Source organism: Rhinopithecus bieti, unplaced genomic scaffold, assembly GCF_001698545.2.
Source record: "Rhinopithecus bieti isolate Rb0 unplaced genomic scaffold, ASM169854v2 scaffold_1599, whole genome shotgun sequence".
Taxonomy (NCBI): domain Eukaryota; kingdom Metazoa; phylum Chordata; class Mammalia; order Primates; family Cercopithecidae; genus Rhinopithecus; species Rhinopithecus bieti.
The window spans coordinates 6,359,371-6,375,636 of record NW_016804139.1 but is presented as its reverse complement, the minus strand read 5'-3'; positions in this window follow the sequence as shown (position 1 = coordinate 6,375,636).

The following is a 16,266-nucleotide window of genomic DNA, read 5'->3' as shown; positions in this document are numbered from 1 at the left end:
AAAAAAAAAAAAAAAAAAAAAAAAGAAGTAACTCAACTAATATGATACAGAGCTCATACTAAAGCACAAAAGAGCTTGACTTAAAAACATGATATTTGGTATTCTATATTTTATGGGACTGACTCACGCCAAAAAACAAACAAACAAAAAGAAACACAAACAAACAAAAATAAACCAAAAAAGCACCTAGGTAAGGGCACAGTGGTAATTCATCCTACAGAGTGCATTTTTTAATATTTTCTGTTCCCAGCAGGGCTTCTTCTTTCACCACACCAGTGTTTGTGTCTTCCTGGATCAAATGAGAATGTATGTCCAGATCACTTATTGGAGAAATCGTCTTTAATGAATATCTCATCTATAGTGGTATTCAGTAGAAAAGTCACACGTAAGAATGGTCCAAACTCAAGTTTGAGACAATAGGGAGATATAGCATCTGTGGCAATATGAAGCATCTGCCCCATCTAAAAGTATCCAAATTAGGGAGAAAAAAAATAGACAAAAGCACAACACTCTATTGCCCAAAGCAAATCTGTCTCAGAACAAGAAATGGCTGACAACTACCTGTTTGTGGGCCCTACCATATGAACACCTACCTACCCGTACCTGGAATTAGCAACATTCCAACAAAAACTGGTCTCCCAGAGTCCTGTCCTTCTACAACTGAGACATGGAGAAGTGGGAACCTTTTCGAAAGAAACCCCAATGGACTTTTTGGTAATGGTGAGATAACTAGCATATCTGCGTCTTCACAGGGTCCTGTCATTTGATGCATCCAGCAGGGGGATTGTCTGTTCAGGAAGTTGCATAGACACTGAGACTGAGTGAGACATCATTCTCCACCTGCAGATGTGGGTTCAGGTGTCATGAAAACTGCCAGGTAGAGGAAATATACCCCTCGATTCACACACACAAAAGGCCTGGAGGTTCAGTTTGTCAGCCGTCAAAGGGCAATGGAAAACTGTGTGCTTTTTCTCTAAAACTGTGAGAAAACCAAGAATTTAATACCTCTGTTCCAACTTCAAACCAATCAAACATTGGCAGTTTGGGATTGTTTTATTTTGAGGCTTTAGCTTATCTCCGTGGGATAAAAGCCTTTCCAAACTGGCTTTAACTAAAAATGTCATCAATCCCAGCTGCTCACTGGTTAGCAGAAAGAGTGGTAACAGAAGGTCCCTTTTGATAGTCCCCTTCCATAATATCATTATCCAAATTTGCATGGCAAAAATGTGGGAGCTATTTATATGTTGATTATTACAGTGCTGCAGTTTATATTTTTCCCAGCACAGTTGAAAATTATATTTAGAAAGGCTGACATCATCTTTAAATATATGTTATAGCTCTCATTTGATGGAGATGAGATGTTGAAATACATGCCACCTACTCAACATCTCAGAAAAATGGCATAGATATTTCACACATGGTTATATATAAACGTGTACACTGGCATGGAACTGAACTGGCAGCTATAAGAATTTGAAGGAGTTTTGTGGGCTCTAGTTTTTGCCTTCTCAGTTTGCTCTTTATTTAAAAAGGAGGATGGGCACTGTGATTTGGTTGTAAGAACAGGGCTTTGTAGCCAGAAAGTAGGGGTTCTGAATTCTAGCTCTGCTAGAATAGTAGAATAGTAGCTGTGTGATCATGAAAAAGATACTTCTCCACTGTAAACATCTATATTTCTCAAGTATAAGATGTCACTATGAGGGCTCACTTGAGATATATTAGAAGTAAATTGTGCAGCACAGTTAACAGTTAATGAAAAAGAATGATTAGCATTATGAAACATGTTCCCAACAATGGAATGCATGCTTTACATAAATTGTGATGGTTAATTTTGTGTGTCAACTTGATTGGACCATGGGGTGTAAAGATATTTGATCATGCAGTATTCTTGGGTGGCTTTGAATGAGATTAATATCAAAATCAGTAGAATGAGGAAAGAAGATTGCCCTCCCTAATGTAAGTAGACCTCACCCAATCAATTGAAGGTCTAAATTGAACAAAGTGGTTAACCCTCTCCTGAGTAAGTTAATTCTTCTTTCTTGGCTGTCTTCGAAATAGGAACATCTGCATTTTTTTCTTGTCTTTGGACTGAATGTTTGCTCTTCCTGGGTTTCATCAGCTTTTGGATAGGAATCATACCATCAGTTTTTCTAGTTCTCGGGACTTCAGGATACACCTGGGACTAAATCATGAACTCTCCTAGGTCTCCACTTGCAGACTCACCCTGCAGATCTTGAGACTTGCCAGTCTTCATAATCATGTGAGCCAATTCTTTAAAATAAATCTTTCTCTCTCTCTCTCTCCCCCCATATATATCTAGATAGATAGATAGATAGATAGATAGATAGATAGATAGATAGATAGATAGATATACAAAGATATATATAGATAGATTAGATAGATAGATGTGTGTCTGTGTGTATATATATGTACATGTAGGTATAAATATACAGTATATATATCATATGTTTCTTATTTGTTCTGTTTCTTTGGAGAACTCTAATACACAGATTATTCACTTATGTATTTTGTTTCCTAGGATAACTTATTAAGATAGAAGATATTGCTCTAAGTTTCCCTATCCTTATCCTATTTAACAGATGAGGAAATTGAGGCCTCCAGAAGCAAAATAATGTGTTCTAAGGACATAGAGGCATGACATGGTGGAGGCAGAATTTGAATTGTGGAAACCCGATGTTATATTTTACCCATTTAACTACTTCCTTAACTTGTCTAGAGGTTACAGGTTAGACAAAGTTAGCTGCTGTCCCAACCCTGAGAAGATTCTGGAGGCCTGAACTCACAGTGAATCACAACCAAGGGCACTGTAAGATACCAGCCCACCTCAGGACAATGTGTAAGGAGCATCTGACTGTAGTGTGGTGGGGTGCAGAGCAAGCCATGAAACCTCCAGGCAGAACTCCATGGAGTGTAGTTGGAACTGGGTAATATTTTGATTTCTCTGGACCGTCAGTCTCCACCCATCTATCTTGAACCTGGAATCTGACTGCTGACTCAGGTTAGATTTGTGTTTGCAATTCTGTGGCACATCTGAGAGACCATGGCCCAGCAGGGATATTCACAACTCAAATTTAATCAAATATGTTTTAATTCTATAAGAAAGCAAATTTAAAATAGCATTTTCTTTCTTAGCTTTTAAGTGTCAGAGTCCACAATTTCACCAACAGGGCTTCATAGTTTAGAGTGATTAAAAATTAAATTTTTTATATGTATGCTAGTTTTCATTATTCAGTGAGAATATCAAGATATTAAAGATAAATGTACCTTTTGAAGGATTATAGTACCACCGTTTTAATAACATGGGGCCCTAAATGATACTTAGGTGTTGTATTTTGCCAAACTTGACTACTATAAAAAATTCTTTAAAAATCATTTACCCCACAAATGGAAATAAAAATACAGCTGCAAGTGCTAAGAGTAGTGAGATGACATTTTATTTTTTATAAATTAGTTGGCAAAAAATCAAGTTTCATAAGCACATACGCCTGTCCTGAGCTTTTAAGGAGTCAGTTTTATGTTTCATGCCATTCTCTCTTCTTGCCTAGTTGCAATTTTCAGTTTGAGCCAAGATCAGTTTTTATATGAAGCTCAGAGGTAAAACATTTTATATAACATTTGCCTAGGCATAACTGTTTCCACACATTTCTTCCCCACTACCCCCCATGGACTGCATATCATTGTCAAAATGATCAGTTTGAAACCTCACTCTCAATGTGTCATGCCCTGATTCAAGAAAAAGCCTGTATTTCATTCAAACAAAATGTTTCATGCTGGCATCCATGGCCCTCTATAATCTGACCCCACTTTCTTTTGTAGTTATAATGAGAATAATTTCCTTTTTTAAAAAAGAGTTGTTGTTTTTTTTAATCGTTTTCCTCTTTCTTTTGACTCCTATGAAACCTCAAGGAGAGGTTTGAAGTAGACCATAAATAATAATTGCCTTGGCCTCTGTAGTTCAGAAACAATTGAGAATTAAGATATAAGAGCCATGAAGATTCACATAAAGACTCAACTTCATTATTATTAAGGTCAGTATGAGAACAACATGGCTTGCAAAGTCTGTCATGTAGGCCCTTCAAAGATCCTCTCTCCTTTACTCTAATTTGTCCCCACAAAAGGTGGAGAATCCCTTGTGGGGCAGTTCTTATTCCTGGTTAGCTCACCACACCAGCAAGAACAGACAAGAATTTGCACTCTCAGCAAGAAGCTGACTTGAAAGACTGGGAGAATAAGCTGATTCTGATACACGTCCTTCCTTCTCTTACTCTCCAGTGCAAGAAATCCAGATCAAGCAGGCATAAGTAGAAAGAAGATGGATATATTCCTCATTAGGGCTCTGTATTAATTTTCCATTGCTGCGTTACAAATTACCACAAACTTAGGAATATTAAAACCCTTATCAGCTGTTACTTCTATAAGTCAGAAGAATAGAAACAGCATAGTAAAGTTTGCTACTCATAGTAATAGACTAGAGTCAAGACCTGTTGCTCATCTGGCACCTTTGTCCCCATTGTTCCCTTTGTTTTTTTCTTTTTTTTTTTTGAGACGGAGTTTCACTCTTGTTGCCCAGGCATGCAGTGGCATGATCTCGGCTCACTGCAACCTCCACCTCCAGGTTCAAGCAATTCTGCCTCAGCCTCCTGAGTAGCTGGTATTACAGGCAACTGCCACCATGCCCAGCTAATTTTTTTGTATTTTTAGTAGAGATGGGATTTCACCATGTTGGCCAGGCTGGTCTCGAACTCCTGACCTCAGTTGATCCACCCACCTCGGCCTCCCAAAGTTCTGGAATTACAGGCATGAGCCACCGGGTCTGGTCCCCTTGTTCACTTGCAAGCTCATTGTTGGTGTTGAAAGAATTTAGTTGCTGTAGTTGTAGGACTGAGATCACTAATTTCTTGTTGGCTGCTACACAGGGGCTACTCTCAGTTACAGGAGGCTATGCTTACTCCTTGTCCCATGACCTCCCTTACTTTCAAGTTAGCAACAATACATCAAATGTGTCTTGTGCTTCAAATCTCTAATTTCTGTCTCTGACCTCTACACCCAGATTTTTTTTTTAGCTGGCCTTTTACATAAGAACAGTTTTAAATTTATAGTATCATTGTGCATACAGAATGAAGAGTTCCCTTATCACATAACATGGTTCCCTATTATTGACATCTTTCATTAGCATGGTATATTTGTCACAAATAAAGAACCAATGCTGACATGTTGTTATTAACTAAACTCCCTATTTAACCAGAATTCTTTTTTCTCTTATGTATTTTTTTCTGTTACAGAATTCATCCATTATGCCACACTGTATTTAGTAAGCATGGATTTTAGTCTCCTCTTAGTCATTAAAATTTCTTAGATTTGCCTACTTTTGATGACCTTGACAGTTTTGAGAACTACTAATTGGGTATTTTGTAGAATGTCCCACAACTGAGACTTGTCTAACGTTTTCATCATGATGAGACTGATGCAATGTGTTTATAGATGGAAGACCACAGGTAAGGAGGAATCCTTATCACATTTTATCAAGTATACATACTATCAATGTGACTTATTACCACTGATATTAAACTTGGCCATTTGGCTTGAGGTAGTGTAAGTTAAAAAATATGGTCCACACGTAGAGGTGGAAAGTTAGACTTTACCTCTTTCATGGTAGAGTATGTACATAAGCTATTGAAATTCTTGTGCGTGGAATATTTGTCTCTTCTCTCTCATTTATTTATTCAGGCATTCATTTATATTTTAGGGACTCGTTGATATTTTGTTAACACTTTGCGTTATGATCCAATGTTTATTTATCTATTTCATATATCAAATTGTTTCAGCTTTAGCCACTGGGCGCTCCTTCAATTAGTCACTGTGTCTGTGTGTGTATATATTTGTATGTGTAGGTATAAATGTACAGCATATATATCATATGTTTCTTAATTATTCTGTTTCTTTGGAGAACCCCCGTCATCTTTTTTTTTTTTTTTTTTTTTTTTTTTTTTTTTTTTTTTTTTTTTTTTTTTTTTTTTTAGCACTTCCTTACTTTCTGACACTACAAGTTGCTCCAGGCTCACTGTTTATTTCCTACCCATGTTAGCACTAGCTAGGACTTCTAGTATACTGTTGAATAGGGGTGGTAAAAAAGGACATCCTTGCCTGGTTCCTGATACTAAGGGAAAGCATTTAGTTTATCGTCTTTAAGTATGATGTTGCCTGTAGGTTTTCACAGATATTCTTTATCAAGTTGAGGATGTTTATCTCTGTTATGAGCTAAACTTTGTCCCTGCTAAACAAATCTACACGTTGAAGCCCTGACCTTCAGTACCTCAGAATGTGACTGTATTTGGAAGTTGAGCCTTTACAGAGGTAATTACGTTAAAATGAGTTCATTCAAATGATTTGTAATCCTATCTCACTAATATACTTACAAAAAGAAAATTTGGTAACACAGGAGACACCAAAGGTGCACATGTACAGAGAAAAGACCATATGAGGATACAGTGAAAAAGTGACCATTTGCAAACTAAGGAGAGAGGCTTTAGAAGAACCAATTCTGGCCAGGCGCGGTGGCTCACGCTTGTAATCCCAGCACTTTGGGAGACTGAGGCAGGTGGATCACGAGGTCAGGAGATCAAGACCATCCTAGCTAACACAGTGAAACCCCGTCTCTACTAAAAATACAAAAAATTAGCCGGGCGAGGTGGTGGGCCCCTGTGGTCCCAGCTCTCGGGAGGCTGAGGCAGGAGAATGGCATAAACCCGGGAGGCCAAGCTTGCAGTGAGAGGAGATCAGGCCACTGCACTCCAGCCTGAGTGACAGAATGAGACTTCATCTCAAAAAAAAAAAAAAAAAAGGACTTCTTCTGACACCTTGATTTTGGACTTCCAACCTCAAATAGAAATGAAGAACATATTATTAAACACTGGAGAAAAGGTGACATTTATTATAAAGTAGCAGATAACTGGGGTGAACTGTGTTCTAGTATTTTTTCAGAAGGGTAGAACTCATGAGTGATGATCCTGGATATTTAACTGAATGTGTTTCTAAGCAAAGTGTTGAAAATGCAGCCTGGTATCTCCTTGCCTCTTCTCATAAAGTGCAAAAGGGTAGACAGAAATGGAAGAAGTCGTTGTTTAGCAAAAAGGAACTAGAACTTGAAGATTTGGAAATTTTTCAGCTTATCCAGATTTCAAAAGACGAGAAAGTATTTTCTGGAGAGCACATGAGGAGTGTATCCAGAAAATCATGTGATGATATATCAAGGGTGTGATTTATGTATCTAATCAACCATCTCAACAGAAGCCAAGAATAGTGATTTGAGTGTTACCATCAGAAACACTTCCAGCTTGGACTAACAGGATCAAGAATGGACAAAAGTGAAGAATGGCTTTCAGACTGGGATTTTACATTATAGAAAAATAGAGTTAATTGGTTTTGAATATGTGTTATCCTTCAAGAAAGTGGAAGAATGGCCATGAGCATAATTCTCACATTGGCAAGGCTGATACTCTCACCACAGGTCTGATGGGTGAGGCTGTCTCCTCCTCGGTTTCAGAGGGCGGGGCTACCTTTTGGATGTTCTTAGAAAAGTGGGCCAGGCTGCTGCTACAACAGGGTCTCAGTAGTAGGGCAGCCACCCAGGGCCTTAAGGATTAGGCTCCTGCCTTGGGCCTCAAGGGCAGCACTGCTGCCTCAGTGTACCTGGAAGGAGAGATTTTAGGCCTCCAGAAATAATACTCTGACTCAGTGTGTGTGCCCTGGATCCAGTGGAGTATTGTTCCTGGAGCTGTAAAACCTGAAAATCTGAAATTTGCTCTGCTAGGTTTTGGGATTGCTTGTGACCCATTACTGCCGCCTTCTTTTCGATTTCTACCTTGTATTAGTTTGTTTTCATGCTGCTGATAAAGACATGCCCAAGACTGGGTAATTTATAAAGAAAAAGAGGTTTAATGGACTCACAGTTCCATGTGGCTGGAGAGGTCTCACAATCATGGTAGAAGGTGAAAGGTACATCTTACACGGTGGCAGACAAAAGCAAATGAGAGCCAAGGAAAAGAGGAAACCCTTTATAAAACCATCAGCTCTTGTGAGACTCATTCACTACCATGAGAACAGTATGGGGAAACCGCCACCATGATTCAATTATCTCCCACAGGGCCCCTCCCACAGCACATAGGAATTATGGGATTTACAATTCAAGATGAGATTTTGGTGGGGTCACGGTTACACCATATTATCCCCTTTGGGAAGGGTCATGTCTATCATGTCTATCCTATACCTGTCTCACCATTATATTTTGAGAGCACATAACTTACCTTGTTTCACAGCTAGAGAGGAATTTTGTCTCATATTAAGTTATACCTCAAATCTCACCCATACTTGAGTTAGATGGTATTTAGACAAAATTTTGAATTTAGAGTTGGTGATGAAATGGATTAATACTTTTAGGCTGTCAGGATATATTGAATGTATTTTTTTTTTTTTTTTTTTTTTTTTTTTTTTTTTTTTTTACATCAGAAGGACATGAATTTGAAGGGTACAGAATGTTATAGACTAAACCATACTCCGTAAAATTGTTATGTTGAAGTCCCAATCCTGTTCTCGCAATGTAATCATATTTGGTGACAAATCATTTAAAGAGGTGATTAAGTTAGAGGTCTGTTAGTGTGGGGCCCTAATCCAATATAACTGGTGTCATTTTAAGAAGAGAAAGAGCCACTATAGAAGTGCAGGCATGAAGGAAAGGTCATGTGAAAACACAGCACAAGGAAGTCGCCATCTGCAAGCCAAGCAGAGAGACCTCGAAAGAAGCAAATCTGCTGACACCTTGATCTTAGACTTCTGACCTCCAGAATTCTGAGAAAATAGATCTCTGTTATTTAAGTCATTCAGTCTGTGGTAATTTGTTATGGTAGCTCTTTCTAACTAATATATCAGTTTTGCAGCCTGGGCCGCCTTCTCGTCTTCAGCAGACCCATTTGCTACCTAGAGTCTCAGGGGTGAGGTTGCCACTTAGGGTCTCAGAGTATGTTGGTATAATTCTTTTTTATCTTTCTTAAAGGCATTAAAGAACTCACCAATGAACCTATATGAGCCTAATACTTTCTGTTTTGCAAAACTATTAATTATTAATTCCATGTATTAAACGTAGATAATAGGCCAATATAGATTATCTCTTTCTCTTTGTGTGAGTTTTGGTTCATTGTGTTTTTAAAAAATAATTTATCCATTTTACTGAGGTTATCAAATCATAGGTATATATTTGTTTTATTAAATTTTATTTTAATTATACTGTTTTGTTTTAAATTGTTTTCCTTTTGTAGTTTCCTATGATGTAAACTTACATTAGTTATGTTAGATCTTTATTCATTTCTAATATATACAGATAATTCTGTAAACTTCCTTCAAACCACTGTTTTCACTGGTTGCTACAAATGCTGATAAATTGTTTTAAATTTCCATTTAATTAAAATATGTTTTATTTCACTTGAGACTTCTTTGATTCATGATATTAGGAGCAACTTTTAAAATTTGCAAATGTTTAAGTATGTTTTAGTTATCTTTTGTTACTATTTTCTGTAAAATTACTTGAGGTCTGAGAACTTACTCATTTTTTGTATGTCTTTGAATATATTTTGATTTTTTTTTTTTTAAGCTAGAGTGTAGTTTAACTTGGTAAATGTTTCCTGTGAGTTTGAAAAGAATGTGTCTTCTGTTGCTGATAGAGTATTCTATAAATGTCAACTAAATCAAGTAGATGGAGAGTATTACTGATGTTCAACAATATTCATAGTGGATTTTTGCCTGTTTGCTCTAAAAATTATTGATAGGAGTGTGTTGAAGTATGCAACTATACTAGCAGATTTGTCTGTATTTTCTTTCAGTTGTATTCAATTTTGCTTGACATATTTTGATGTTTGATTTTTAATTTGATTGTCGGTTTTGCTATTTATTTTTGGAGAATTTACTTCTTTATCATATAGTGCCTATTTTATTCCAGAAAGTACTCTTGATCCAATTTGTCTGAAATTGGCATATTTACTGCAACTTTCTTTATTGTTAACATGCTATATTTTGTATATTTTCTTCTCTTTACTTTTGAACTGTCTTACAGTTTCTTTAATAGACAATATATAGTTAATTGATTATTTGTTTGGTTTTATTTGCTCTGACAAAATCTGTCTTTTAATTAGTGTATTCATATCAATCATATTTAAAATGATTATTGATATATTAGGATTAATATAAACCATGTTTGTAAATGTTTTATATTCATTGCTAATGACTTCTTTTTTTGCCTCTTCAGTTTTTAGTTCAGCATTTTATATGATTTCACACTTTTGGCATATAATTTATACTTCTTTAAAAATAGTTTTTGGTCACTGCCCTAGAGTTTTTCTCTCTCTCTCTTCTCTCTCTTCTTCTCTTCTCTCTCTCTTCTCTCATCTCTATATATATTATTATATATATATATATATATTTATTTATTCTATTTATTTATTTATTATATATATAATTTTTTTTTTCTCTCTGTCACCCAGGCTGGAGTACAGTGGCACAATCTCAGCTTACTGAAACCTCTGCCTCCCAGGTTTAAGAGATTCTCCTGCCTCAGTCTATTGAATAGTTGGGATTACCGGCATTTGCCACCATGCCTAGCTAATTTTGGTATCTTTAGTAGAGATGGGGTTTCACCATGTTGGCTAGGCTGGTCTCAAATTCCTGGCCTCAGGTGATCAGCTTGCCTAGGCCTCCCAAAGTGCTGGGATTACAGGCATGAGCCACTGTACCCAACAATAAACATTTTTTTAATAATGCAAGTCTAAATTCAAACAACACTTGCTGCCCTGGAGTTTACAATAAATATTTTTAATAATATAATTTTTAATAATATTTTTAATAATATAAGTCTAAATTCAAACAACACTATTTTGCCTCATGTGTAGTGCAAGTACCACATAACAAAGCATTACCAGTTACTACTTCTCATCTCCGTGGTATTGCTGCCATTAATTTCATTTTTTAATATTCCATGATCAGCTGATACATTGGTAGTATCATTACCTTACATAAGTTTCTTTAGATTAATTTAATTTAATTTATTATTGTTTTGTTTTTTTTTATATATATATATGGAGTTTTGCTCTTGTTGCTCGTGCTGGAGCCCAGTGGCACGATCTCAGCCCACTGCAACCTTGCACTCCCAGGTTCAAGTGATTATCCTACCTCAGCCTCCCAAGTAGCTGGGATTACAGGTGCCCACCACCACCCCTGGATACTTTTTTTTCTTATTTTTAGTAGAGACGGTGTTTCATCATGTTGCCCAGGCTGGTCTCGAATTCCTGACCTTAGGTGATCTGCCCGCCTCAGCCTCCCAAAGTGCTAGGATTACAAGCATGAGCCACCAAGCCCAGCCACTTTAGATTAATTTTAAAAATAAAAAAACATTTTATTTTACCATCAGTTATTTCTTTTTCAATGATCTCCTTTTCTTTATACAGATTCAAGTTTCTGAGCTCTATATTTTTTCTTCTTCCTAAATATGATTTTTTGATTATTTCTTATAGGATAGATCTGCTGGTGAAGAATACTCTCAGTTATTTGTTTGAAATGTTTTTATTTTTTCTTTACTTTGAAGAGTAAATTTACTTGATATAGAATTCTGTGTTGGAGTTTTGATTTTTTTAACCTCCTTCAACATTTCTCTCCATTCTTTTTTTGCTTGCATGGTTTCTGATGAGAAATTTACTGTACTACTTTTTTTCTTTTCTTTTTTTTTCTTTTCTTTTCTATTGTTTTCTTCTTTTTTTGAGATGGAATCTTGCTCTGTCACCCAGGCTGGAGTGCAGAGGCGTGATCTTGGCTCATTGAAACCTCCGCCTCCCAGGTTCAAGTGATTCTCCTGCCTCAGCTTCCTGAGTGGCAGGACTACAGACATGCGCCACTATGCCTGGCTAATTTTTTGTATTTTTGTAGAGATGGTGTTTCACCATATTGGCCAAGCTGGTCTCGAACTCCTGACCTCAAGCAATCCTCCCACCTCATCCTTCCAAACTTCTGAGATTACAGCTGTGAGCCACCCCACCCAGTCATTTATTGTACTTCTTATCCCTGTTTATCTATAGGTAAGATTCACTTCCTCCCTCTGGCATCTTTCAATATTTTCTCTTTGTCTTTGTCTTTCTACTGTTTGAATATGATATACTTAAATGTAGTTGTTGTTTCTGTTAATTCTGCTTAAAATTCCCTGAGGTTCCTGGATTTGTGGTTTGTTGTCTGTTATTAATTTGAAAATGTCAGGGCTTTAATATTTTAAACATTTATTCTGTTCCATTCTTTCCATTTTCTCCTTCTGATATCCCAATTACACATGCGCTGTATCTTTTGAGACCATAACTCTCGTTCTTGGCTCTTCTGTGTTTGCTTATGTGGGAAAGAGAGTTTCTAGGATGCCAGATGAGTTGGTCTCCCCTGTGTGAGATACCCATGGGGAGCCATGGGAGGTCTCTGAGGAGAAAAGTCTCCTTATTGCCTTCATGTCTTTATGCCCTTAGAGCATAACCGCTCTGCCGCATTCCACAGGTTGCTCTGGGAGATAACACTTCCCTGAAGCAGTGGAGTATAATCAAACATCTTGGCTCCTCCTGAAACCCACTCCCACCCACTTCAGTCCCAATAAGTTAAAGATCTTAAGTAGTTTAGACACATGCCTTTGCTCAAGGAAATTCACAGAAACCGTCACTGCTATACATATTATGAATGACTCACGAGTTCTCCTTCACTGATTAATCCTTTTCCTCATCCCTTCCTACCCCTCCCATCTGCCCTAAGAACAAAGAGCTTGTAAATCAATAAATTAGGTGGAGCTAAAGAGCTCTGGGCCGTGAGCACGCCTCGATGCTCTGGTGCCTTTTAAACTCTTATTCTGTCTCTTTCTAACTCCTTTGTCTCCACTGGACTCGGGGTACCCGCCGGGTGGTGTGGAGTGGGCTTCCCCAACAGCTTATTTGTATCTATTTGCATTTTGAGAAATTTCTATTGGCCTGTATTCCAGATTACTAATTCTTCCCTTGGTCTTACTGAGTCTACTATTGAGCCCATCAATGATATTTTTCATTTCTTTATACTAATTTTGATTACTAACATTTCCTTTTGAATTTTCTCTTAGAATTTTGATCTCTTTGCTTACATTGCCCATTTGCTCTTAATGTTGACTACTTTTTCTATGGAAGCCTTAATATCACAGTTATTGTAAATTTCATTGTAATAAATCTGCATCATATCTGAGTATAACTCTGATGCTTGGTTTATTTCTTATGACTCTATTTTATTGCTATTTGACATGTTTTGTGATGTTTTTGTTGTTGAAAGCTGGGCATATTGTATTAAGTACTAGCAACTTACAAAAATAGGCCTCTAGTATAAGAATGTATTAATCTGGCTAAGAGTTTGTATTTGTTTAATGTTTGTTGCATAATAGGGCAATAGAAGCTCAAATCTTTCTGGTATCTGTATTTTTATCTTTCAACTTGACTTTGGTCTTTACTAAATACTCCTCTACAGAGAAGGTTTATTTTCTGCAACTCTTTAAGCCATAATCACTTTATTTTTGTGTCTGTGGAAGACTGGTAGTTCACAGATGGGAATGGTCATGGCTCACACTGTGAATAACATTGATATCATAATCTGATCCCAGGCCATCTCCTCCCCTCCTGCTCATCTCATTGCAACCGCCCCCCACCCTTTTTTTTTTTTTGAAAAGTGCACATGCTGGGTCTTCTTGTATCATACATTTTTATTTATTGCTGTGTAACAAACTACTATTAATTTAGCAGCACAAAATCGCACACATTTATTGTTTTACGATTTCTGTGAGGAATCCAGGCATGCCTTACTTTGGGTCTCCCAAAGGGTCATCAAAGTTTTTATCTGAGTTTGATGTCTTCTTCCAAACTCATTGTGGTTGTTGGCAGACTCTAGCTCTGTGAAGTTGTAGCACTGAGACCCTCAGTTCCTAGATAACACCTACAGTGCTCTGCTATGTGGCCCTCTTCACTGGAAGTGACAACGTAGAAAATTATTCTCCAAAGCCAGCGAGGGGGAGTCTCTTGCTACAGTCTGCTAAGATAGAGTCTTCTATAACATAACATACACACAGGGGTCACATTCCATCATCTCTGTCATATAATGTAACCTAAAAAAATGGCAGTCTATTATATTTGCCATATTCATTAGTTAGAAATAAGTTGTAGGCTCCACATACACTCAACAGGAGGGGATAATACAAACTCGTAAACACACAGAGATGGGAAATCATTACTGGTGATGTTAGGATCTAAGTGGGCTCACCTCAGAGTCTTTGCATTTGCTTTTCCTCTCCTTTCTTTTAGGTCTCTGTTCAAATGTCACGTCCTCATAGACTCCTAAATGCACCCTGTTTCCTAATGTAGCCATGCCCATCACAGTCATTGCTAGTCTGTTACTCTATTTTATTTTTCTTCAGAGCATTGATCATCCTCTGATATTATAGGATTACTTGTTCAAAATCTGTTTCCTCTTTTAGATGTAAGCTGATTGCAATATGTAAGAATTTAATCTGCCATATTAAAAAAACATTTGCAGGAATTACCACCAAAGCCTGTCTAATTTTGACCTATTCATTTTATCAGTAGATTACAACAATGCAAGTTGATGTTAATATTTAATCTTGTCTCTGTTGTGAAACTTCAAGCAGAGACAGATGGTATAGAAGAAATAGTAATAGGCTTCAGGACAGGATAGACTGAAATCAAACTCAGGCTGTTACTCACTACCTTTGTGACCTAAGAGGTTAATTTCTCTGAATTCCAATTAAAAGATCAAAGAAAACAGAGCATACTTTCTGTCAGGTAGATCTGGGTTTTAATCATAGATCCACTACATACTAGTGTAACTTTCGACCAGTTGTTCGGGTTTTTAGAGACATAATGATTTCATCTGTAAGATGGATCATAGTAATAATTTCTCCCACATAGGATGACTGTGAGGTTAAATGGATACCTACGTAAGAATCACCTACCCTGGTGATGGAAACATTATTTTTGTCAGTATAAGTTAGCTTTCATTAATATGAATAATTTTATACATATTGATATAATATACATTATTATATTGTCAACGTCAATATAAGTTCAATGGCATAAAGTGTGTTAAATTCACTATCTTCTTACATCTTTCATTTGGAAACAGCGTAGAGATAGATATAAAAATAATAGGCCTGATGCAGTGGCTCTTGCCTATAATCCTGGCAATTTGGGGGGCTGAGAAAGAAGGAATCCTTTAGGTCAAGAGTTTGAGACCAGCCTGGGCAACATAGCAAGACTTAATCTCTACAAAAAATTAAAACATAAGCCAGGTGTGGTGATGGGCATCTGTAGTCCCAGCTACTTGGGAGGCTGAAGCAGGAGAATCACTTGAGCCCAGAAGTTCGAGGTTACAGTGAGTTATGGTCATACCACTACACTCTAGACTGGGTGACAGAGTGAGACTCTGTCCCTAAAATAAAAAATTGAAATAATAATAATAGTAAAAACTACCATTTATAGTGGAATTTATTATAAACCTAAACAACTAGATGAATAACAGGGGATAAAGAAACAGGTGTTGACATTCTACATCTAGCTAAGTCTTCTGTGGAACTTTGAGAAAAAACACATAAATTACTATCTGTTAGTTTTAAACTATGGGATGTTGCTGTTCAATGAGTATACAGTTTCAGTTGTGCTTATAGTTTACAGTATAGGATCGTACATTAAAGATTGAGAGGGTAGATCTCATGTCACTTTTTTTACTGCAATAAAAATGCATATATATATATATATATAAATTTTTTTGAGACAGGGTCTCACTGTGTCGCCCAGGCTGGAGTGCAGTGACATGATCTCAGCTCACTGCAGCCTCTGCAGCCTCTGCCTCCCAGGTTCAAGCAATCTCCCACCTCAGCCTCCTGAGTAGCTGGGATTACAGGGGCACACCACTATGCCTGGCTACTTTTTGTACTTTTAGTAGAGAAGTGGTTTCACCACGTTAGCTATGCTGCTCTCAAACTCCTGACCTTATGTGATCCACCTGCCTTGGCCTCCCAAAGTGCTGAGATTATAGGCATGAGTCACTGTACCCACCTGTAAATATTTTATTATTTTCTAAAATCTGCTCATAGTATCTCACAAAGTATCTGTTTCTGTGTAAGGACAGATCAAACAGAAACTTAAAAGAGTC